This window comes from Brassica rapa, chromosome A06 (assembly GCF_000309985.2).
Source record: "Brassica rapa cultivar Chiifu-401-42 chromosome A06, CAAS_Brap_v3.01, whole genome shotgun sequence".
NCBI lineage: Eukaryota > Viridiplantae > Streptophyta > Magnoliopsida > Brassicales > Brassicaceae > Brassica > Brassica rapa.
The window spans coordinates 13161859-13189371 of record NC_024800.2 but is presented as its reverse complement, the minus strand read 5'-3'; the positions used below and the strand labels follow the sequence as shown (position 1 = coordinate 13189371).

The following is a 27513-nucleotide window of genomic DNA, read 5'->3' as shown; positions in this document are numbered from 1 at the left end:
TGTTATTTCATGGTTTATGATCATCTATACAAAGATTCCTCAATGGTATGCATTGCATTTGTATAAGAAATGATATAGGGCAAAAAAATTTGATGTTTTGAAACCCGAAACATGTGTTCCTCGGAATTTCCTCGGAATTTTCCGAGGAAATTCTGAGGAACAATATAAATTAATAGAAATTCCGAGGAAATATGATTTCCTCGGTATTTCATCGGTATATTCCGAGGAAATATGATTTCCTCGGTATTTCATCGGTATTTTCCGAGGAAATATGATTTCCTCAGTATTTCATCGGTATATTCCGAGGAAATTCCGAGGAACCCCAAATTTTGGGTTTCCTCGGAATTTCCTCGGAAATTCGTCGGAATATTCCGAGGATCTCATTTTCCGTCAGAATGTCCGTCAGAATTACGCTGTTTTCTTGTAGTGATAATTCAATCAATACTTTCGTTTCATCCTGAGTACATGAATTATATTTACCTTTTTCCTTATCCTCCATTGAAATCTTATTCAAGAACTAACTATAGTTAGTATAAATAATTAACAATCGAACTGAAGACAAAAACACAAGCTAGCAAAAATCAAATGACGAAAGTCAAAAAAAGAAGTCAAAACACAAAGCAATACATAGAATAATAATACACAATGGTCAACAATGGTGGCTGGAAAATAATTTTATTCTGCTGAATATAAAAAGAGCTATAAAATAATGGTCAGAAGAAGTAGATACATGTATGTAGCTGGACACGAGAAGAAGAAAATGAGAAGGAGAAGAAGAAAATGAGAAGGAGAAGAGAAGAAGATATGGGTATTATTGTGTCAATTACGTGATGTTTGTATATATGGTTTACATCGAGATTTTGTTTTTGGAAATGTTCTGAAGAGATTGTTATACATTGCCTTATAAGAAGAAATATTTTGAAAATAATATATTATGCAAATCCATAAAAATCAATAAAATCTACAAAAGTCAATTCAAAGTATTTGATAGATATTTGGAGAATATTTGTTAACTCTACTTAACTTCTAAAAATTAACTTGTAAAATCTCTTAACTCCTTCTAAATTCTGATTCCAATAACCTCCTCTAAGTTCTTAGATGATGTTAGGTGAATTGAGAATTTATTATGATTTTTATTAAACTACTCTAAAATCTTATCTATGACAAGAACCGGTCCTGAGATTTTCAGGATTCTATCCAAAAAATATTTATTAATTATTTAATATTTTCATAAATTTTAAAAATATTTCTTTTATATATTCATAATATGTAGTATGTCTTTTATTTATATCTAAATTATAATATAAAATTCATCTAATATTTTTTTTTCATTTTTCTAAACTAAAAAATATATTCACTTTTTATTTTATAGTTAGTATTTATCCCCTATATATTAATCATGGAGCATTACAACATGTTTTCGTAGCCACGTGTCATCACGAAAATGATTCTTAGAATTGTTAAAAAAATAAGTTGGTCCATATAAACATATACTATGCTTTTTATTAAACTAACTATCAAATTAATTAATAGTGTACAAAATAATATTTTTTATTTCCTTAAATAAAAGCTACGGAATTACCTAATATAGTTAACATACATATGGCAATTAATGATTATGAATAATACATATTTGATAAAAAATTCTAACCTTTCTCTTTTTTGTTTAATTTTATACTACTAAAAGAAATTAAACATTACATCAAGCATATAATAGAACCAATTATATTTTTTTTCTAATTTGTTATATTTTTGATTTTAAAAGACGACTATAATTACTAAAAATGGTATAAGTCTCACATTTTAAAAATTTGTGATCACTGGTTTAACTTTTTTTTTGTTCAAGCAAGATACAAATGATCCTATATTATAGGGATGGGCGTACGGATACACGTTTGTGTTTGTATCGAATATTTCAGTATAAAGGTATAGAACCCATTCGGGTATTTCTAAACTTCGAGTCGGGTTCGGGTATTTTATGTTCAGGTTCAGATATTTTGGGTCGGTTCGAGTATTTAAATTTTGAAGAAAAAATAAATAAATTATTCATTGTTTAAGTTTTTGTGTTTAAAATATATTTTTAAAAGATTAAATTATTATAGGTTTGGAGATAAAACTTTAAAAATAGAATGACACTAATTTAGCTGTTGTTTTGAAACTTTAGATGCAACTTTTGTTAATGCAAGAAACAAGAACTTGATATGTATTTTAAGTGAGTAGCAAATGATTTTGTCCATGATTATATGTATATTATCTAATTTTGAGCAATAAGAATCATTAATATAAATATTTTGAATAAATTGAGAGAAATAAACTAGAAATATAGAGTTAAGCATACTTATGTTTGGTTATCTTCGGATATCCATTCAGGTTCGGTTATTATCCGTTCAGATTCAGATATTACCCAAACTGGTGAAAGAAGTAATTTGTTTTGTTGTTCTAATTATATGATTTTTAGACCAAGCTGGTGAATATATCCTAGACAAACATTTATACTTCGATTCTGCACTTATATTCTATAACAGCTTGATATATTAGATTTGAAAACTAACCTGTTAATATAGTTTGCCGGTGATTTTTTACAAATTTTGATTCTTAGATATGTAAATGGAGTGAAACTAATTTTTACAGATGTCCTTTTTTTTAATGACATTTATGTAATTCACTGAATTCATAAAAAAAAATTAAAAAATAAACTTAACTCATATCAATAAAACAAAGACGAGAACGAAAGCACAATTCTATAGAGGTAGAAAATGAAATCACTTATGGAGAGTCGATAGTAAACGAATCGAGAGCAGAAAACCTAATCCCCTTTCGTCATCATACAATCAATGTTGCCCATTTGATTTTGGTGATATGTGTCAGCCGTAAAACTTAATTTCCTTTTGTGTATATGAAGTCTTAAAAATAATTAAAATAAAATGTAATACGTTAACTCTTCAACAACGATGATATATTTAAGAGACCCACATTCGTATTCATCATTTTATAATCAATAAAGATTGTAATGTTGCAAAATATTAAAATCATTTCATAAACAAACATTATTATAAGAACTCACTCCGCGCATGCGCGCGGGTTATCTTCTAGTATTTGTTATACCTTAAATACAATTTTACTAAGCAAACACTTATATTATTATTATTATCATTTTGTTCCTTAGTGTGTATGTGAGTATGTAATAAAATTTAATTACAATCGAAAGATGTGAGAAGATGCTGCCTATTCCCTCTACGAGTTTCCCCGCTACCACCGGCAAATGCAGCTTTTCCTGTTGGAAGCAGTTGTTGGTGTTTTGGAACAATCACTCAAACCACTCTAAACCGTTTCAAACCGATCTAAACCTCATAAATTCAAATGATGGTTTTAACTAGTGTTTGTGGTTGCGGACGGTTGCGAGAGAATAATTTTCTTTTTCTTTTTTTTTAAGCAATATAAATACAAAAATAAAAGATTCAATAAAATTTTTAAATTACAATTATAAAAATACTAAAATATATCTATTATATTTTAATTAATATTATAAAAATTTAAAATAAATATATTTTCTATAATTTTTAAAAATTTAAAACTAGAACTTTTGAAATATATTTTTTATTATTATTATAGTATTATGATTTTTGATATTTTTATAATTATATAAAATGTGAAATATTGTTAATTTATTATTTAACCGATGATGCATCTGGTAGTTAACCAGTCATAAGTATTCCGCAAACACACCAAATTCTAACTGCAGACCCATTCGTACAAATCTCTTAAAACCGCTAGAAACCCTATCATCCGCATCCGCAAACTCCCGCAACCGTAGTCGCTGCGTTTGAACCATTCATGCCCTACGTAGGATTATAGAAATTATAAACATGAAATTTGTGTGTAGATTAGTGTGTATTAGTACATTTATCTCTCTCCTCTTCTGTTTTGCTAGTCTCTCTCCGAACTCCTCTTCCTACATACATGAATGTTTTTTTTTAAATGGAGGTCTCATTTTTGTTCGTTTAGCACATACAGCTTCATGCGGCTACGGCTGCGGATGATGCTTCGTCTGCGGCTGCATCATATTCTTCTGGTTGTTGTTTATTTCGCAGACGCAGCCACAAACACTGTCTCAGCCGCAACCGCAGATTATTGTTCGTTTAAAAGACGCTGGACGTGGATGCTGACGCTAGAAGCAAATTTACTGTTATTTATTTGGCAGACGCTGCAGCTATTTTTATTTAATTCATATTTTATTTTTATAAATTTGTATAATTGTACTTTTAATAAATAATATATAGTTTAATATATATTTACATCCATAAAATATTATATTTAATTGGTAATAAATATTTAGTCAAAAATAAAAATATAACAAAAACATTTGTCATAAATCATTAGCTAAATAAAAACAAAATGATATATCAAAATATTGATCACAAAACAAAAAACTAAATAATACATTAAGTCTTAAATAAATAAACAAATATTTCAATATCACATAGAAATGATAATCAAAGTTATAAGCCAAAAAAACCTAGTCATTAATTAATATATTTAATATGGTAAACGGTATGTTCATATACAATATGTCCAGTCCACCACCACCCCCATCATTATCATCTTCTTCTTCTTCTTCTTCTTCTTCTTCTTCTTCTTCACCATCTAAAAACAAAGATGTAATGAGAATCGAATTACAGAGACACCTAAACCAAATGAGGTGATGCAAACACAAACCATTTCTTGGAAGGCAGCAAGAAAATGAGCTCAAGCTGCCTTATCCCTGGTTTTCATTTTTTTGGCCATTGAAGCATTTCAAATCAGCTCGTATTAACTAGCTATGTAACCATTCTTTGCTTTACTAATATATATAACCTTTGTCAAACATTCTTTGGAGAGTGCACGTGCCCTCATTGTTATCAAAACAAACACCAAATTAGTTTTTAATATAACTGACAACAGAATCATATGCCGAGAGAAATTCAAATTTGTTTTTTGCAACAGTTTTGAGACCATGACTGAAGAATTTGAACCGACCGGTTTTGGTATAATCTGGATCAAACCTAAATGAACCAACAAACACATACACTGCTGAATACTCAAAGAAGCAATATGCAGAAGCAGTAAGAAGCATTTGTCACAATCACAAAACAACTAAACATTGTGTCCCTATGTATAACAAATGAAAAGGAATCTGCTCTAATAAACAAAAGAGAACACACAATTTTTTATATCATTCATCTTCTTTCACTTCCTTCATCTCCAAGCAGATACTGAGTATAGAGGTCGATCTTGCCAACAAACCATTGCACACCCGGTCTCTTCTTTGATCATATACCCATCAAAACCATAGCCTTGAAGCAACCTCCTAGCCTGCAAGCTCCTTGTATAGTCTCGACCAAGCTTGACGCCACTCCTATTGCTTGAACCGTTGTTTGCTTTGAAAGCTTCATATACTCACAAAGAGAGAACATAACATAAGTCAGATTCAATCGTCTGATCCAAACATCAAGCATAGAGATGTTATCATGATTTTCATGCAGCCATAACACTATTGCTCCATATAGGCCTTGAGAAACTTAAGAGAAACAGATGCATTCAACAAAGATACTCATTGAGCTCTAAACAAAGCTAAACTATCAGTCACCAACTAAGCAAACAACTAGATGAAACACACATCGTTCAAGTAACAAAGAAACTAAGAGTGAAACTGTATCAAATGAGTGTGAGGTTTTGGCATCATTCTTAAACTGTATCTCCAAAAATTAAACAAAGAACCTCACCAGTATTGTTCCTTGCTTCCAAAGTGGCAACAACCTCTAAGCAGTTCTCAATAACTGGGATCTTAGCCTACCCATTTCATCAAGACTTAAGATATCATAAAGTGTAAAGTCTTTGAAGACAACTAGTACCATCATACATACATACGTACATACACATCACACCACTAAGGATCTCTCATCATGTATACACTTATATACGTACAAAAAAACATGTCTTTACCAACTAGAACCAACCAAAACACATATACCAACCATTGGCAGAGATGAAACACATCGTTCAAGTAACAATTGAACAAGAGCATAATCTAATATCTCATTTGTTTTTTTTTGCAGACAATGATTCTTATAAACAAGGAAAGGTGAAAATGAAGCTGGAACAAGATGACACGACAAGTTATGCTCAGAAACTTTAAGGCTCTTGGATCCAAAACCCATTCTCAAAAACTCATATGAAACACAAAAACAGAGACAGTTACCTCAACAGAGAACAATGACGAGAAAAGGAAGAGATGGGTTTCGTCGAAGAGCTTGAGGACAAAGAGATGAGAGAGCTCGAGGTCGAAACTGTGTCTATTCGGAGAAGACAGAGCTCGAGGACGAAACTGTGGTGACAAAGCTCAAGGAGAGAGCTCATGGCTGCGTTGTCTATTCGGAGAAGACGAGTTGGAGATCTCCGTCTATTCTTTTTTTTTAACACAATCTGCGTCTATTCTGAAGAGAAAGCTGCATCTAATTAGATTTAGTTTTTTTTTAATAATGAGATAGTGTAAGGGCAAATATGTAAGTTATATTTTCTGCCGTAGAATTTTTGACCTTGATGCTAATTTACAGCGTTCAAAATTTATTAACGCTGGATGCTGCGGCGTTCGGACGCAGATAGCTGACGTCTGCCAAACGAACAAAAATATAGCCGCAGCCACAAGAATCTGCGTATGCCAAACATCATTATACATACATGAATGTTTAATTTAAAATGGAGGTTTCATTCAAATGTTTCACAAAAAATGCCCACAGACCGGGCGGGAAACAGCCATAACCTGCCCCAAGTTTGGTCATATGTTCAATTCATACCCAAAGTATAGGAGGGTGCGAAAACATACCTAAAGTTTCAAATAATTCAAGCTTCATATCCAAAGTTTATTTTTTATGCGAAAAACTGCCAATTAGCCACATGGCTAACGGATTATTGACAGACAAAGAAGGATATCCACGTAAGCAACGACGTCGTTTTGGTTGACAGAATATTTAACCCTATACAGAGGGAACGGTGTCGTTTTGGCGGAGAGCTTGAAAAAGATGTATCGGAGTCTCCTTCTTCGACAAAAAGTTGTATTGGGACTCTTAAAAGACAAAAAAGCTGTGTTATAAGAGTTTTTGCTAGATAAAATTGGTTTGAGTTTGACAAAATAGTCAATTTACTAACATAAATATTGCATTACAAAGTCAAACACCAATATCAAAAGAGTTAGAACAACATTGCCGATCATAACATAAAAGTCATACATAACCTAAACACTACTCTTCTTCTACTGCCTCTTTCAACTTCATATTGACCAGAATAAACAAACTTCAGTGTCCAGCACCATTCTTCTAACGTCTCTTCTATTAGTGATGGACCTAACTCACACCTAAAACCTAGCTCAAGAGTAGAGGATTATCCATACACATATATACTGCCCAAAGATCATTATATTGATCGATGTGGGACTTTAATAGCCCCTCTCGAGATGTGGATGGGAAACGGTCCAGTGGAAACAGCCCAAGCCCAACATCTCGGAAATACCACAACAAAATGGGTCATTTTTACAGGGTACATAAGTAGGAAACAGTTTATATGGGAAATAATCTGCTGGGCTTAACCATGGGTTCTGATACCATATTAGTGATGGGCCTAACTCACACCTAAAAGCTAGCTCAAGAGTAGAAGATTACCAATACACATATATATTGCCCAAAGATCATTATATTGATCGACGTGGGACTTTAATATCTTCTAACTTCACACTGTCCCGAAACAACACATTCGAAAACGAGACCAATAAGTTTTTAAGAATAACACCAATAACAGTCATAGAGAAAAAAATCAATAAAGGACACACTACCTTCAACCAAAATCCTAGTTTTGTGATGGTTGAGTTGGTCCTTCACTTTGACTTGGTCTAGATACTTGTTTCTTTGGCCTATAAACCGGACAGCCTTCATTTGGACAACTACGGCTATTGTAACATGAGATTTCACACCTTCCACAGTGTGAACTCCTTCCTTCCATAGAGAGCTTAATCATCTTTTTCTTAGGCTCCTGTAATCCTTTTCCTTTCTTTTTATTCTGTGGGGACTCATTCTTTCCTTTAATCCTCTTCTTTTTTTTTTTTTTTTTGTTGGCAGTGGAACATCTCTTGGTGGTGGTTCAATAGTTTTCTCCCCAAATGATCTCCAGAAGTTTATTCCATTCACGGGACGGATTGGATCGCTGTATTGCTGCCTCCAAGTCGATGTTAAGTACCAATGAGACACATATTGTAAAGGATCAAGCTACTTTTTCCCAATAACCCGCAAAGCATGTCAACAAGGAATACATGTCATGCTCCACCTCCTACAACCACAAGTCTTTGCAAGCATATCCACTGTATAAGTATGACTATTTTCCCTAACTTGATACACACCATTGCCACTAGGAACAATGCGACAGTCGAACAAATGCTTCTTCTCTTCCTTGATTGTTTCAACCACTTTTTCACTGTATTTTCCTTGCCACCTCAATGCATTAGTCTTTCTTGTATCTATACGGATCATAGCTGAACTTTCTCCAACATCTCCACTAATGGCATCTCTCGAGCAGTGTTGAGTGTATTGTTGTATGACCCATAAAAGTTGTTTGATAGATCTTCACACACCAAAGTTGAGCTGAAGAAAGCACGACTACAATTACTCGGATTCTTTGATAACACTGCTTCATACACTCCTGCATCAAACGCCTTCAGTGCTGTTAGAGCTCTATCATAGTCACCAATGTTGAAACTCTTTGCAACAGCCCAAAACAAGTATTTAGGCAATTCCTTTCCTGGATAAGATTTATCTCACTCAAATTACCCTAAGGAGTGAATTACTCTCTCAAATAAGAGGTTTAGTTGTAGTACTTAGGATCAAATCCACGAGGAGCTAGGGAACCTAATAAATCTAATCAGAGTGATTAATCTAGGTTTATTATGATTAAATGTAAAAAGCAGATTTGTGAGCAAGGCAGTTGCTCGATTGATTTGATTGGGTTTTTGGTGCTTTAGATGAAATAGCTAGACTTATGGTTTCTATTCAGGTAATCAGGATTATAATCCTACAGATACCTAACAAGTTGTATGCATGATGTTATAGAGCTCAAACACTTATAAATAAACTGACTGATGTTCGCTTTTAGGTTTGTTTATTGACCAGATATAACTGTCGATCGATGATTCTAGAGGAATATCGATCGACATTGATTGTTCTATAGGAATATCGATCGACACGTTCTTAGTCAAGCTTTACGCACGGGTTGAATTATGCTCACTAGGCTTCCTAGATCAGTTTTCGCCTTACTCTAGCAATCTTAACGCAATTAGGACGGATTCAGGGTGAGATGCAAGTGATGACTCCTAGGGCAAGTTCTAGCTAGCTAAACTAGAGACATACATTAATGAAAATCCTAATGATGAATATCACAGGTTAGCAATCTTTAGTTGGAGCTAATCACTCATAACCTATTTAAACCCTAAACCTAACAAAAGAACTACTCCAACATGGCTAAGCAATTCATAGCATCAATTAGGTATAAAACTGCATAGATAAATATATAGATATTAATGGAGTTCCAATCACAAATATTTTTGGATCTTCTCTCCAACTCTACTAAAATCGTAGAAAACCTTTGCTGTGAAGATAAGAAAACAAGAAAGCACACTTTGCCTCTAACATATTGTAAAACTATAAATATTAGGTTAAAATTCGTCAGGAGTAATCTTGTAATTTGGTGAAGTCTTGGGCTCTAAGTCGGCTTGAACCAAAACGGGCTTCTGCACGCTTCGCCGTTGATTCATGTCACAGAATGTGCATCGATCGATTATTGTCTCTGAATGTCGACCATTGGTCTTGCTCAATGGCCAGCTCAGATGATTTCTCCAATTATCTCCAAAATGCTCCAAAATCATCACTTTCTTCCAAATCACTCCTGATCTTATAAATATACTAAGTAGACTCTAAAACATAATAATTAGTTATTAAAACACTTATAAACCATGGCTAAAAGTGGGTAAAATCAATGGCCTATCAAAGATCTCCTTAGATTCCCGTAAATGTGGCGTGCACACATGCGATGCTACACTCTTGGCAATTCTTGGTCGACAGCAATAGGAAAACCCTGCCATTGGGAGCAAAACATCTTTAATCATACCTAAGAAGTTTTAACAGAAAAAAAAGTTGAAGATAGACCAACTTACTTTTTGTCTATCCGAGATTAGAGTGAAGCCTTGTCCATCCAACATGTTCAATTCGTGTTTAAGTTAATGAATAAACCACAACCAACTTTCAGTATTCTCCACTTGGATAACTGCCCACGCAACAGGGAGCAACTGATTGTTTGTGTCTTTCCCAACAGCTGCCAAGAATTGTCCTTGCACATTGTTCTTCAAGAAACACCCATCTATCCCAAATATTGGTGGGCAATGTGCAAGCCATATTCTTTTTCAGGAGGCTAAACAAATATATATATGGTCAAAGATCTCTTTACAATCTTCTTTTGTCACTGTCCCAACATCCACAGTAGACTCCGGATTACACTTAATGACCTATATTTTGTAATCCTTTAGCCTTGAAATTGCTCGTCATGTTCATCTTGAATCATCTGTGACACTTGTTTCTTAGCCTTCCTGCATAGATCATTTGAGACAATACGATTGTATTTCTCCTCCATCTTTTATTGCATCACCTTAGGCATGAGAGTAGGTTCTCTTCTTATGTTATTCAACAACAACTTTGCAATCATTCGACCTTTAACGACCCTGCTACAGCCATCTGGTATACAAGAATGCTCATCTTCGAACGTCTTGATCATGAACATCCCTACTGATCTCTCAAAGGAGCAGTAGATTCTGAATTTACAACTTTGATGCTCTTTTGTACTTACATTTCCATCACCATCCTGTTCAATATTATTGTTACCATCAGCTCCAGCAACATCGTGTTCATTATTGTTGCTACCATCATCTCCAGCAACATCGTGTTCATTATTGTTCCTACCATCATCTCCAGCGACAATTGCACACCTAAATTCAGATTTTTGAGACCCCCATCTTGTGAATTTGACATTGAATCCATTCTTTAGAGAGTAATCAACCACAGCTTTCTTGAACTCAGATAAAGTAACAAATACTTGACCTAACTTAAGCGCCCCACTCCCTTTTTTACACCTTTGGTATTGCCTCTCATCACCTTCACAATCAGAATTCTGCGGAGTGACCTCATCATTATAATTCTCTTCTTCATCGACAAATCCTTCTAAATTTTTCTCTACTCGTGCATCTTCATCAAGCATCTCAGCATCACCATTATATCTATCACCAGTCCCCCTACCTACATTACCAAAGCTCAATTAACACCGGAGACATTAGCAACTCCATCGTCAATATCGTCTTTCTCCAAAAAACATTCAGCAGCTTTGTCAAAATTGTTGACTGAACCAGTAAGTCAAACATCACATCACCATTACACATCATTTTTAGCTCTCCAAAATTCTCAGAAGGAAGCTTATACCAAACCCTTTGACCAAACAACGAGTTCTCTAGAGCCTCCGACATGTTTGCAAACAACATTTGTGGAGAACATACAAGTTGAAGAACCTCTCCTCTTTTATATGAAGTGACAGTACTTTCTAGTTCAAAATTCCCACTGTGAAATACAGTGAAACATACATCAACAGAATCACTGCAAATACAATGAAATCAAGATATTAGCATTTTATCGAACACTCGGGGTGTATAAGGAAAAAAAATGCCTTTCTTTGAAATCTAAGAAAAAAAAAACAAACTGAAACACTTTACGTCAATATTATCAAGGAACCAGTTAAATGAACTACAAAGCGTGTTCAAACCCCAAATTTTTACTAACCCTAACCATCAGTCAAAGGTAAAACTAACGAGAAATTTAGCTGAGAATTGTACCTCATTTCTTGATCCATGGAATGAACTCAACTGCAGAGTATATCATGCTTATTCGTGAGTTTGAGCAAGAGAAGCAATTAGAGAATTGAGATGAAGAAATGAGACTATTTTTTCGTTGGTTTGTGTCGTCTTAAACGGGCTTTCTTTTACATTTTTTTTTACAGCAAAAGCATTTAAAGACTCATAGTGACTATGTAAACTAAAACGGTAACTCCGCATCCATGTGAATGACGAAAGACGACTGTTTTCTAGCACGGCGTCCTAAGCTATCCGCCCGAAGGTTCTCCGTCCGTAGTACATTAACGATGTCTGAGTTGAGGAAACTTCTTTTTAAAAGCTTAATGTCTTCCAAATAACTTCCAAATGCTGGCCATTCTTCTGGTTCCGAAACCATCTTCACCAATTGAGAACATCCATTGCAAACGTCACCTGAACTTGTCTTAAATTCTTCATACATTCCATTGCCCAAATTAAAGCCTCCACCTCCGAATTAAGGGGTGAGAGACTTGTCCTTACATTCTTTGCCCCTAATAAACCACCGAAACCCGGTAAAGTACTATACCAGCCTTGCCCTGAAAATAAATCCTTATCTTTCCATGGTCCATATATGAAGCACCATCGTCCTGACATCACTAACGTGGAAGTGGTCTGTACCTGATGCCCCCTCGTTGGATCCTTTACTACATGTGCTTCATTCCAGAGTGATGAGTGATGACTCCAATTCTGCTAATTAAAGTGTTTTCATCGGATCAATATCCAGATTGCTAAAAACTTTATTATTCCGGCCTTTCCATATATACCATAATATCCATGCAAATTGGTGATCATCCATCTTTGGATTAACTCTCCAAAGAAGATGATCCATATTAGCCATAAAAGAACTGATAGGAAAAATATTGGGATGCGATGGTATTTTAGATAATGCCCACACTTGACGTGTTGTAGGACATTCAAAAAACACATGGTTTATTGATTCCTCCGGATCTCCGCATCTGGCACAACATATATCCCCTTGTATCCCTCTTGATTTTAGAATTTTCAGTACCGCTATACATCCTGAAAGGAGTTGACATAAGAAGTGTTTTATTTTCGGGATGCACCGTACTTTCCAGCAGAAAGCTTTTAATGTATCCACCGTGGGACCATAAAATTATGGTGGTTTTTCCTTATCCGGATATACCCTTTCCACTTGATAACCTGATTGGACCGAATATTTCCCGTTGTTGGTAAAATGCCATTCATTTCTATCCTCCATCTGATTTCGACTTAATGGAATACGTTTACTAATTTTTGCATCATGAGGATCCACCAAAGCTCTGATTGCCTGTAAATTCCATGTTCGGGATTCCTGATTAATGAGGGAATCCACTGTGAGATCCGGGTAACTGTTTTGAAGGTTTTTGTCTGCTGGTCTCGGCCGTGTGGCTGGGATCCAAGGATCATTCCATACTGATATAGATGAACATGTTCCCACCCTTTTAATTAGTCTTTTACAAACCAAAGATGTAGCAGAATTTATACTCCTCCAGCCATATGATGGGGAGTATGAATGGATCGGTTCCAGGGGTGAAGCATTCATGTAGTACCGTACTTTGAAACTCTTGAAAAAAGAGTATTTGGCTTCTCAACTAGCCTTCACAATTGCTTACCAAGCATTGCTGTATTAAAATCCATAAGATCCTTAAAGCCTAGTCCACTATTATCTTTAGGCACACATAATTTTTCCCATGATTTCCAATGCATACCTTTTATACTTCCTCTTGGACTCCACCAAAACTGAGCTACTACACTCGTTAACTTTTTTATTGTAGCCTTTGGTAACCGATAAACAGACATTACATGGTTTGGCAGGACCGTAACCACCGACTTAATAATTACCTCCTTTCCTCTTTTAGTAAAAAATCTAAAGGTCCAACCATTAACCCTATTATTCAAGCGTTCTTGTACAAAACCAAACACCTGTACCTTAGATCCTCCAAGATTTTCTGGTAAACCTAAGTAAGATCCCATGCCTCCTATATTCTGAATTCCCAAAATATCTCTCAATTTTTGACGACTAGCTTCTTCAATCTTATGTCCAAATTGAATTGAAGATTTCTGGAAATTAATTTGTTGCCCTGAGACAACCTCATATTCCTTCAAAATCCTAAGAATGGTTTGACACTCCTCCTTATTTGCCTTACAAAAGAAAAGACTATCATCTGCAAATAGCAAATGAGATATTGCTGGACAAGCTCTTGCTACCTTTAAACCATTTATTGTTTCACTCTTTCCGCCTTCTTAATATTCGCGATTAATGACTCAGTGCACATAATAAATAAATACGGAGACAAAGGATCCCTTTGCCGTAAGCCCCGCTGTTGGGTGATAAAACCTCGTGGCTGACCATTGAGAAGGACCCTATACTGACCCATGAGTTAACATAATTACCATGAGTTAATAAATACGGGCTTTCTTTTACATAATTAACAGAAGTAACAGTTTTTCGCACAACTTTAACCATGAGTTTTGTTTTAAATTTTTTTTTAACTAAAATTAAAAATTCGCTACAACACTTTAAAACCACTAGAACCATCCTAAAATTCGAAACTAACAAAATTTTAAGTAAAAAAAGATTTCAAAGTATTTATTATACAAAATTTGCCAAAATAGATCAAAAACACACAATCTTTATCCCCTTAGTATAAATCCAACTTTAATTTGTCCCTGTAGTATAATAATTGTGCAAAACCCAAAATTAGCCCTTATTTAATCAAATTAATTACTTTATAATTACATTGTAATATTACTTTATAATTAATTTTAAATTATTCTTTACCTATTAACATAAACACTAAAGAAAAAGAGAATAAAATAAAAAATTAATAAACTAATCGATTCACTTATTAACGTCAACAAAAAAGGGAATAAAATATAAAAAGGCAATAATTATGAGTAAACATGACAACAAATATAAGGCATTTTAAATAATATTTTCAAAAACTATTTAAAAAAATAATTGTGTCATATTTTGTATTTACGAAATGTAAATATGTGACTCAAAAATTGATTCACCAGTATAAACATTTAATATTTGAATTATATGACTTATAATCTATTAAATATGTTGTATAAAGTATTCACCCAAATTTTTGTTATAGTCAAACAGAAATTTAGTTAATATATATATTTGAAATTGTTAGTATGTAATATTACGTTATTTTTTCTGCAATTTATTAGTATTATTAGCATTAAGTTTTGTTTTTAATTTTTATTGGTAATACAATGTAATACAATAATTGCAATACATTGTATTGCATTTTTTTGCCACATCTATTCTTTATTTGAGTTTAAAATTAATTTATATAATATAACATATAACTAGTTTTTTTTGAAGTTGTATACAAAATAATTTATGCTGATAACAGACCAGCCTTTAAAAAATAGAATTTCTAAAATAGTTAATCACAAGCCCTTAGTTATAATTTGTTAATATATAATTCCAATTGTATATAATTTAATTCAATATCCAATACCAAATAAAAAGATTTCCATAAAAATATATTGATTTCCCTATATTTTTAGGAAAGTCAAAAGATTTCCATATATTTTTAGAATATTAATTGAATTTTCCATATTTTCATAAATATAGTAATTCTTATCCGTAGAAAGTAGATTTCTACAGTGGGTAGAGAACGTAGAACTAATTCGTAAGAAAATTCGACCATATGTAGACTCTTGAGTTGTTTTTATATTTCATATTTGTAAAACTTTATAATTAAAGATATAAATAGAAGATGCATTCTAAAGAAATGTACCTATCTTTAATATGCGTAGACTTCACATTCCTCATATTTAGATTTTCTATTTAAAAGTGGATTATTGATTCTAATGAAAATAGAATAACTTGTTTAACTTGGAATTCACTTTTCACCATGCCAGTTTTCGTAGAAGATGACATCTTACGTAAAACATAATTATAAATTTTAATTTAACAAGTTTTACAATCTAAAAAAATTACCATTATATGTATATATGGATATTTCATCTTTTTTTTATTTTTTTATTGATAAAACTATTTATTTCATTAAATTTGATAAATGGAAAGGGTAATTAAGGCAAAAATGAGACAAAAATGTTTTATACTAAATGGATAAAGATTGTGTTTTTTACCTTTTTATATAAAAACTTCAATTACCTTAAGTTTCTTAGAATTTTTTTTTCTAAAGTTCATGTTTGAATAGTAATAAATTTGTCAATAATTTAATACATACTAGTATTTGGTTGTATTTCTTTTTTTTCAGATAAGAACTAACATCGAATTTTAAAATTTAATAACATTACATGTTTATGGTTAAAAATGTACTACCACGGTAACACCACATTCATCTTTGAATCTACAAAATAGGAAAATAGGAAGTTAAAACTAATACTGGAATGAAAAATTTATCCATCGAATCAAAAAACATTGTCCATATAAACCAATTAGGTCCAAAACGTTGTTTATTAGAATTTGATAATAAAAGGTATAGGTTCAGAGAAATTTTTGACCCAAAAAGGGTTCAAAGACACGTTATGGTAAAATTATTGATGTCATGTATCTAAAACTTAAGAAGTCAAGTCACCAAATAAAATTTTGAAAACCTTTGGTCATGAAAAGTACCAACTTTGAAAAAAGAAACTTGGTAACCATAAATCATCAAGTCATCGTAAACACATTATAATACTACAATTCCTACAATGAAGATCAATGCAACTTAAAAATAGTTTGTAATACAAATTTGAATCGTGGTTATAAAAATGAAGCAAGAATGGAACTCCCGAGTTTACAGTAATAATTACCTTTTCTATCCAGACAACATTTCTTTTTTACATAGTGCCTCAAAAAAACTTGGGAACGTCAACGATAGAGAAGAAAGAAGAAAAGCAAATACAGAAAAAATGAATTGATTATAAAGTATATAAACTACGGAACAGTTTAAAATCATGCCACGATTTGGAAGTTATAGATAACATGCACGTGATAGTGGTAATCAGAGAAAAAATAGGGTTTTAACTAACACATCGAATGAGTTTAGGGCCAATTTCTTGCTAACAATTGTTTTGTTAATTATCTGATTTGTTGCTTTTTAAGCATTATCTTAACATTAATTGATATTTTATTCAAAAGCCATATGCTCCACTTTGATTTGTCAAATAAGTAAATTCGTAGACCAAAAATTACAGGAAAAAAACATTTGAAATTCTGACCGAAGCAGTTTGTTTTTATGTTCTCTGCTTTTAATAAAGGGAAATCAAAGGGGAATATTGATCATCTAACGAAGCAGTTTGGCCAGACGATAAAGTTATAACGGTGAGACTTTTGTTCAATTATTTGCTCACTGTCGTGTTACATAAGTGTGAAAATATGTCAAACTAACTTAAGATTTCTTTGTTTTCAGGTTTAACAACAGCACAAAACAAACCAAGCAATTAAGTTCTTCTAAGACATAAATGACTTCGTGTTTGTCTGTTTGAGAACATGACTTTTGTCTTTTTAATGACTTTGTTTTTTTTTTTGAAAGAATGTTAAATTTTATTCATCAAAAAAATCTTTTTTTACAACAAGGTGTAGACCTGATTAAAGAAAACTCCTATCATTTACTCCAAATATCTAAAGCAAATCAAGATTTTCTACACTCTTGTGCTAAACCAGTATGGAAGCATGTCTTCCATTCCTTTGCAACCTTTTAACCTCATCAAGCTTAATTTGTTTCTACTTCTTTGTCAATTAGCTTCTTTGCTACAAATATGGGTAAAGGTTTCTCTCCATGTTTGATCTTGTTCCTCTCTCTCCAAATCGTATGAACAATGGCTTGAAAGGCATATCTTATACAAAAAAAAAACTCTCTTCTTATTTCTGTCCACTCGACCAAGCAGCGCTACAACTTCATGCAACTTTGTTTTTTATGTATGATTTGGATCATAACCGTAACCAACCTATGTTTTATGTGTTCACATTTTATCTTTTGAAATTAACAACAAAGCCAAAAAAATGAAATGTCCAAATATGCATTTTCATATAAAAATGGAATAATCTCATTATTATTATTATTTTTTAACAAAAACAATGTAGAGAAGATTTGGTGTTTAGAGTCTATATTTAGGGTTTCATATGTTATTTTTAGGGATTAATTTTAGGTTTTAGGGTAATTATAGTGTTGAGGGTTTATTAACAAAAGATAACAACACACACAATAGCAAAATAATCTATTTGTTCAAAAATTAAATGATGTAATCTTTCTACACATTTGTGGAAGCACCGTAGCCAAATGGTTAAGATTTAAAGGCTTCTACACACAGGTTTGGGTTCAAATCCCAGGCTATGTAATTTCTTGCAGATTGCGCATTATAGGAGGTCCAGGTTTCAATTCCCGGAGAAAGCGACTTATTAAACAATTATGCAAACTATGGAAGAAAGGCTTACAAGGAATCTTCAACATGGTGCAAGTTAATCCGGTCAGGGGTAGGTCTTCGTAGGACGGCTCAGGTGATGCAGTTAGATGTAGATCCTCATAAGGTAGGTAGTATTGTCGGTTGTCGAATGGTCTATGTAATCTTTCTCATAATTGTAATATCATAATAAATCAGCGTTAAAAAAGAAACTTTCCACACCTTTGTCGTTAAGGGTTTACATTTAGTGTTTAGTTTTAGGGGTTAGGGTAAATTGGTGTAGTTATTGTGTTTAGGGTTTATATGTTCACAAAATGATGTATTCATTGTATAGTACTGCTTTAATTTCTTTTTTGATCATTTTAAATTACACATACATTCCATTACAAATTTACACCATGTCAAAATGAAACAAAAACCATGGTGTTTTAAGCTTAGAACTATATTCTTGTTATACTATCTTTTGGAGCCAAACCAAAATATTTCCTTTTTCTTAGAGACAAACCAAAATATCAAAATTTTGGGAGCCAAATTAAAATATTTTATCTTTATATGTCGTCTATCGAAACAGGTTGTAGCCACCATGAACTAGGTTAGAGACTTATCTCCTTCCATCTCAAACCACCATGAATCTCTCTGAGCCACCACGATTCCATCTCGAACTACCACAAATCTCTATGTAGCCATCACGATTCCATCTCAAACTACCACGAATCTCTCTTAAGACACCACGATTTCATCTCAAACCACCATGAATCTCCCGTCTTTCCATCAATACCGACGATTTTTCCCTTTGCGTATCTCTGTACAACCGATTTCCCTCTGCGTTTCCATTGAACTCATCAACTTATATCAAAGGTTAGCGACCTCTAAACCGTAGATTTTTCTCATCGATCTCATTACTAGATTTCTCTAGTTATGAACGTAATGAATCTTACAGATCCTTAAAGATTCGAAGCCTTACAGATCTCGGAAAGGAACAAATACGAAGATAACCAACATACTCAATACCCAGGTCAGAAATACTCGAATTCCATATTCAGGCTATGCTTTTCGATTTATTCTTCACTAACTTGTGTTGAGATCTCAAATATCATATTCAATTTTCAGATTTATTATCATGTAGATCTATCTTGTGTTAACTTTTCAATTAATTCTTCACTAACTTGTGTTGAGATACTTAAATATCCTCTTCGATTTTCAGACTTATTATCCGAAGATCTAACTTGTGTTAACTTTTCAATCTAGAAACTCTAATGGAAGCAAGGAAGGGCATCATCTGTGGACCCGCGGCATCCTGAGTGAAACCACAACTCAAAAAAAAAAATAGCCACAACAAGAAGCACTCAACACAGCTTAAATGAAACACCCAAAACAACAACAAGGACAGTCCTCAGGAGGAAATGATATGGAAGAGATAACTAGAACCAAGTTCAGACGCTCTCAAGGATATTTGATACGCATTGAGGAACCTGAAGAAGACATCGTCCCAATGTTCATGCACTGTATGAGATCCCTGAATGCCCGCAACTCAGCTCTTATGAGACGACCACAACAAGAACAAGGACAGTCCTCACGAGCCAAGGGTGGCCGTCAATATTAATGGCATGGTTCTATAATAGCTGCATCATTGTGTGTTTTGTTTGCTATGGATCTATTGTAGTACATTATATTGCTTTTGGCATGTTTGTAATTTGTATGTATTTAATTAGAGTAAGTTATATTTTTAATTATTTCATTTTAAATTTACAAATTGTGCAATTAAATAATCCAAATAAAACAATTATAGCATAAATCAAACCGACAAATGTGTTATTATAAAAAATAATAGGGCATCGCAGATTAGCTATGAAAATTAACATCCCAGCACAAGAAACAAGCTATCTTATCTTATTCAAGAACATACGGAAAATGCTATTATAGGTGCACACCACCAGAAACACAAGAGTTACAAAAATATATTCAATGGCAAAGAAGAAGTGTCATTATAAACTATGTTATGGCCACAAAACACGCCATGGAAAACGATATAATAGCAAAAATAAGACACTGTTAAAATTATTTAATATAGGGTGGGAGTCTATTATAGCTACGGCTGTCATAGCGTTCATGAAAACGCTACGAAAACGATATGGTAGTGTTTGTCGGTGCTACTGTTGGGATAAAAAACGGTTATCTCGAAATCAACATCTAATAATTGCGTTTCTGTACAAAAGCTTTCTCGACACACACTCTCGACAAAAATTCCTGAGCAAAAGACTCGAGAGAAGCAGATCATGGAACCAAACAAGCAGTCTAACTCGCCGAACGGGCGAGTTGGACCGAACGCACTGTCAAACTCGCCGATCAGGCGAGTTGGGCCGAACGCGTCGTCCAACTCCTCCCGACGCGCCATAAGGCGACGTGGAAATGAACTTGATGCCTTTCGTCGAACCTCGACGGATCAATCCCTCGTTTCGTATCGATTGGAGTTACCATTGGAGCTTTACAATAAGAGCCGCAAAGACTCACTTTCCCGAATGAAGTTCATGGTTATCGAATAAACGGCAATAGTTAACTTAACACACAATTGTCTAAACTACACAAGAAGTGTGAACTTCCTCGCTAAATCAACGTTGTATCAAGAAAGTTCTTTCGAAGAAATCGTAAAAACGTTTAAATCACAAAGAGGCCTAGAACACGGCTATAGGCACACATAAGATTTCATACGAAATTGAGCCCAACAATGCTATGACGGTGTATCTTTACTCGCAGAAGAGATAACTCTCGCAAAATCGGAAGATAAATGTCAAGTTTTCAAGATAATGATGAAGATCAAGAAGGAAATGAATATTTCCGCGAAGGGATAAACTCGACCTAGGGGTAAAAAAGGAAACGGGAACCGATCCAGAAGGCATATATAAGGAGAGCTAAAGCTAAAGGTGCAGAAGAGAGATTTAGACCTATAAAAAGTCTGCTAGCTTAGAAAAACATGGAATTTAGGCGGCTTGATTTCACTTAGACTCTTTTCGTCTTTGTTCTGAGACTGACTTGGTTAGCAAAACTCTCTTCGTCTTGTCTGTCAGAAACCTTGTAACTTTGTTCTTGTCAATCAATAATACGCCTCTGTGCAACTTACTTTCTATATTCTGTTATCTTCGTCTCTTTCATTTTTCGTATGTTTTCGCAGATAATCCGGGATCTCTGGGAAAGTCGGGTTGACTTGACTTTCCTTATTTTACGGAAAATCGACAGTGCGAATTTCGGTTCCCACAGCTGCTGATGCCGATATTCCTTGTAGTGCAAGTACCTGGTAGTAGTAAAAGGTTCCACCAGGGGGGGCTATTTCATCTGCTAGCCAGTTCTGGTACTGATGTGCCCACAACATCTGGAACCCTACGTCCATAATCGCAATCCTTGAAGATATGGAATATATTTGGGTCTTGTTGGAATCTTAATCTATATAAATCTAAGGCTGTGTTCATGTGCTACAAAAGAAGGAAAGTATGTACGACAACCAATAAAACACACCTGAGGATGTGTCAAAAGTAAAATCTCTTACCTCATCTTTCAACCAGAAGACCGACATTATATACGTATGTCCTCAGCTCTTGGGGTTGAACGGGTACGTCTCAGGTTGAACAGCCACCAAAAACGATTACTTTTCTCAAAATCTCCCACTACCTTTGTATTAGGTATTGGAGGACACATTAAACATGTGATATCTTCAAACTCAATAATCGAGAAACAAGGCTGGGTGTTTTCGATCAAAAACCAAAGCTCATATAGTTTCTTGCAATAGAGTTGTCTAGAAAGAACATAGTGAACCAATCTTGAGCTCCAGGCAAAATCCAGATTCATGAACTTAATAATTATCCCCATTGGAGACTTCTCAACATACTCTCACACTCCCACATTTTAACACCAACTACATCTTTTACAGCTTTTAGGGCCTTGAAAGTATAGCTGTAAATATATCATTCTTCGGATGTAACCTTGTTTCGTCCAAACAAAAACTTCGAAGGAATTCTATTGTATTCACCAGTTGGCAATATTAGAAAACAATGACAAACAAACACAAAAATCAAGTAAGTAAGCAATCCATGAGTTCAGCACATAGATTTCAAGACGCAACAACATATATTACTGAAAAAACATAGGAATTGGTGTTCCAAATTTTTTGTAAAAGGCAAAGGTTTTATATCATACTAGTTTCTAATCAAACAAAGTACGAGAGACAGAGACAGATTACCCCTCTGACATAAAGTGCCGGAAGTAGGTGTTTCCCTGGTAGAGTGAAGAAGAAGACGCTGAAGTGAAGTGGACGAAAAAATGACGAGGAAGAAGAACCAGTTGAAAGAAGTAGGGCTTGTGTGTCCTGGTAAGGCCTTGCGTGTCATGCTAGGTCCGAAAAAACTGGATAAGCCCAGCTACATTAAGAACCCATGAAGAATAAATATAAAATAAAATAACAGTAAATTGAACTTTCTCTCAGTAATCCATGTGTGTCCGCGCAATCATTTATTTTATTTTTAAAACAACAAATTGACTCAGAGATATTTACAACAGTTTAAAAGAACTTGAAAACTAGCTGTTAAAAAAAAGAACTTGAAAACAAGGTGTAGGAAAAAAGAACTTGAAAACAAGAAAAACCGCAAGGTTGCCAACTTTGGTTTATGATATTTGATATCACTCAAATTACCCCAAGGAGTGACTTTACTCTCTCAAATAAGAGGTTCAGTCGTAGTACTTAGGGATCGAATCCACAAGGAGCTAAGGCACACAATAGATCCTAACAAATTTATGATTAAACTAGGCAAGCAATTAGAATAATAAAAAGTAGAGGTGAACAAGGCAGTTGTTCGGTTGATTGATTGATTTGAGGTTGTAAACATTTATGAGAAATAGCTAGATTTAGGGTTTCAGGTAATTGGAATTACAATGATATAGATGCTAAGGTTTCAATCCTAGAACACGAATTCTAATGACAATATATTCCAGCTTCCGCGTGCGAATATATTCTATTGATCTAAGTCTATATCTCAGCCATCACTTGTTGATATAATTCGAACATATATCGACGCCGCATTACCAGCATCGCTCGATGTTTACCTAGTCAAGTGTTACCGAGCTGTTCAATTGGTTCACTAGTTTTACTAAATCAGCTGTCACTTGTTTCTAGAAATCCTAGCTCAGGAGAATTAATTCAGGTAAAAGGCCATGCTTTCGCTTGCGCCTATTTATCCTAAGTTCAGGGTTCTAGTTAGCTACTCAAAAACACAAACATTAATAGTAATTCCCATGAAGGAAATCTTATCACATTAGCGTATCTATATTTTGAGCTATCTCTCAATACCTTACTTCTAATCCCGAAATCTAACAAGGATGACTACTCAGACATAGCAAAGCATAACATAGCAAATAACTGAATAATTTGCATAAATATAATAGAGTCGAAAAACTGAAGTTCCAATACAAATCTTTGAATGAGTCTTGGATCTTCTCTCCAAACTACTAAAACTCCTAGATATGATTTGCTGTGTAAAGTAGAAAGTATGAAAGTGTGTCTTCCCCAAAAAATGGCAGAACACAAAAAATATTAGGTTAAAATCGGCCAGGGATAATCTTGTAAATAATGTGGAACTTAGGCCATAAGTCGGCTGGGAACCAAGTCGGGATTCGCGCGCTTCATTGTCGATCGACGACAAGAGCTGTCCATCGTTCGACGGTTGACTCTGAATGTCGACTCTGGAATGGTTCGATGGGCAGCTACGAGTTTCTTCTAGCTTTTGCTCCAAAATGTCCCAAAATCACCATATATCTCCAAAACACTTATTAACCTGTAAACACCCTAAAAAGACTCCAAAACACAGTAAATAGTTCTTAAAACACTTATATATCATGGCTAAAAATATGTAAAGTCCATGGTATATCAATATCTAACACATATAATGTATGTTACACAGACATATCTTCTAGATGCCTTGTTTCATCGTACATTTATGCACCAAGTTTCCTCTCATTATCTTCATATTAGGATCACGAAGATGTTCATCTAAAAATGCCACACCCATTACTAGACGCACAAGGAATTTGACTGCGTAAATTCCACAATCTCCATAAGGGGGTTTGCCTTGTGGAACCCCATCTGTTACAAATTGGATTGAAAATATGGAGTATCCATAGCCTGCTTAACTTCAGCGTCGGAGAATGCATACAAGACGTAAGGGACCATGTGAGCAAAAGGCTTCGCCTCCTCTTGATAATATCCTTGGAAGTCAAACCAGTCATATTATTATAGCTTTTGATAGTTCGGTCTGGGATAAAAATGACCATCAACGCACAGTGACAGTTAGCTACCATCAGAACTGACTATAATGTATCCAAATCTCGACCCTATTGCTTGCCAAGTGGGCTAAAATTTGGCCTCTTACTGTTGTAGTAATCATAGACTCCCTTAGGTATTTTCGACTCAACTCCTAGCCAGCCCTCGTATTTACTACTCCACCACAGAGAGAAAAGTGTGTCCATTATTAATGAACACCTTGATGATTTTCAATCCCTTTTTGATAGATCTGAGGGTGATTTAGCCGATCCTTTTGATATCTCTTTGTGATTGATTTGATGAGGATTTTGAATCTGGAGCACGGATCGGTTCATGGAGGGTTTGATGAGTGAGTTTCTTCTGGTGGTATGAAAGATGGATGATGATAGAAGATGGGGATGGATCTTCAGTGTGAAGTCGATGGAGAAATAAACACTTGTTCGTTGTGTCTCAGATCGAGCAGGTCACCGCTCGGATGTGATCTAAAGACGAAAAGCTTGAAGATCTTTACTCCTAAGCAATCGATGTTCAGTTATGAACAAAGGATTCACAAGTTTTGAGAGAGAGTTTTTGATAAAAAGAGTGAATGATCTTATTGAAAACAAAACATGAGTTTATGTAGAAGTTTAGGACATGTCAAGAGACTTATTAAAAAAGGTGTCTTTCAAACTTCCTAAGAAATCGAAAAAGTCTAAGTGAGATTGAAGACTGAGTAATTGATGATCTTGGTTTGGTTCTCGGCTTGATCTTGGTTTGAATCTGAGTTTGGATTGAAGTAAACCAAACCAACAATTGCTTCTTTCATCTTTTTGGTTTGAGATCGAGTAATTGGCCCATTGGAGAAAGAGAATGGGTCTCGTGCTGAGTTAAATCCAATTGAACTCCCATCCTGCTCCTTGTAACCAATTGTAGTGTTCAGCTCATCCAGCTCCTCTTCACTGTCACTCTCCTCCAGCTTTTTATACGCAAGATCAGCTACTGGTTCAGTCATGCTCACATCATCTTGCTCAAATGTAGCTTCTGGTTCAAGCCTGGTTGCATCAATTATTGCAATCCTTGGAGATATGAAAGCACTTGTACTCCTGGAGAACCTTGGTCTGTACATCCCTAAGGGTATATCAAGGTGCTGTAAAAGAGGATATAACAAACTTAGAATTACGTCAATATAGCAAGGGTATTAATAACCCCTTTGACTTAGAGTAAAATTTAACCAATCCCTCATCTTCAAATAATTTTTTGAAAAAATCTTTGGCCATAATATCCCCACCAGGCGGATATGTGGAACCTTCTCAGGCGAAGAAAGACCGCTAATTTCAAGTCAGACAAAAAGTTAAATAAAATAGAGAGTTTGGTGACATGTGATACTTACTTTTTTTTACGAGAGTGTTCAATGCTTTTAACTTTTTTTTTTCATCAACTGGGTCATACACAACCAAGTAGCTTGCCATTGAAACCCATTTGAAGCTGTGTTAACATGCCATTTGTTATCATTGCCATTAGCTTGCCTTTTCTTAATAGAAGCGCTGGTATTTTGAATTACTGGGACTATTTCAACAAATTTCCTTTCACAGGGTGTTGATTTTTTCTCTTCAAAATGAGGCATAATAGACTATTCTTGATTGTTAATAGCTTTTTTGACAATGAATGGCTATTTTATTATTCAAACTTGAGGTGGTCTGGGCAAGCAGGCCGGAATAGAACAACCAATGTAACATAACTCTCTAGAAAATGATTTTGTAGTCTTAAGTAAAGAATCAGAAATTCCATTGTGAGCTCAAGGGATATGAGAGATTTTGAAGATCGGGAAACAATTTCTCAGCATCTTTATGGTCTCCAACTCTGTTACAAAACTTGGCCGTGCGTGAGGCTCCTTTATCATCGCGATCAGATTCTTGCAATCTGTCCCAAAACTCTGACATGACGAAAGTTGAAGCATACTCTCCATTGTCCATCATAGTGCTTCTACTTCAGAATGTAAAGCAGATTCTCACCTTCTTAAATTCCGCGTCCCCATAAGTTGAATCTTTCTGAAGCTATCCATCCAAACTCAACCACAGCCACTAAACTGAGTTGTGGAAGTCCATGAACCATCCACCATGCAAATATTATCCGAGCTTATAGCTTGTGATTCTTCTACACTATGCTCTTGTGATATGGGGCTTGCTATCTCATTTGCATTAAACCAGACTTGGCGTTCATTCTGGAAGAAAAAAAAATATAAGCATGTTTACCATGTTGCAAGATTATCTCGGTTAGTTCATTTATAAGACTTACCTTTATAGATAATTTGGAGATTATCTCGGTTAGTTCATTTAAGGAGGAGTATCTTGCAGTATGCTAAGAATGATGCAAATGAATGGAAAGAACTGGAAATTATGAATCCAATTGCTATTAATAATGAGATTGGATCTTAGAGAATAACATCATGTCAAAAAAGATGGAAAAGGCCGAATGAGGGGTGGGTAAAAATATAGTAATGTTGATGGATCTTTTATTAATTCAGAGGTGGAAAATTAGGACGAATAGTGCAAGATTATCATGGCATTTACAAAGGATCAGTTCAGGCTAAAGGAAAAAAGATTCTAAATGCTTTGGAAAGTGAACTACAAGCAATACTGATGGCTCTACAACATTGTTGGATTCAAGGCCATATAAGAAGATTACAAGATGGCAATGGATATTTTTAAGAGAAATTACTTACAATGACTCTAATTAATTTAAGAATGACTAGAATGACTCATATTAAATTTTAATTACTAAACTAAAATGGGATACATGCAAATTTACTAAAAAACCCATCTCTAACCTCATTTTTTTTAACCACAAGTTTTCCATCGAAATAAATAAA

At 34.3% G+C, this 27513-nt stretch overlaps 1 long non-coding RNA gene across 3 annotated transcripts; it reads right to left on the bottom strand.

Moving 5' to 3' along the window:
• Positions 1 to 1979: 1979 nt before the first annotated feature.
• Positions 1980 to 27346, bottom strand: LOC103848040. Of its 3 annotated transcripts, XR_004448418.1 has the most exons (4): positions 26035 to 27346; positions 22593 to 25791; positions 6239 to 22369; positions 1980 to 5829 (listed from the first exon to the last, which is right to left on the bottom strand). It is a non-coding gene; the product is annotated as an uncharacterized LOC103848040 (long non-coding RNA). The 3 variants fall into 3 exon arrangements; XR_004448417.1 differs by having other exon boundaries at positions 22593 to 27346; XR_628941.3 differs by having other exon boundaries at positions 1980 to 5426; positions 22593 to 27346.
• Positions 27347 to 27513: the final 167 nt, after the last annotated feature.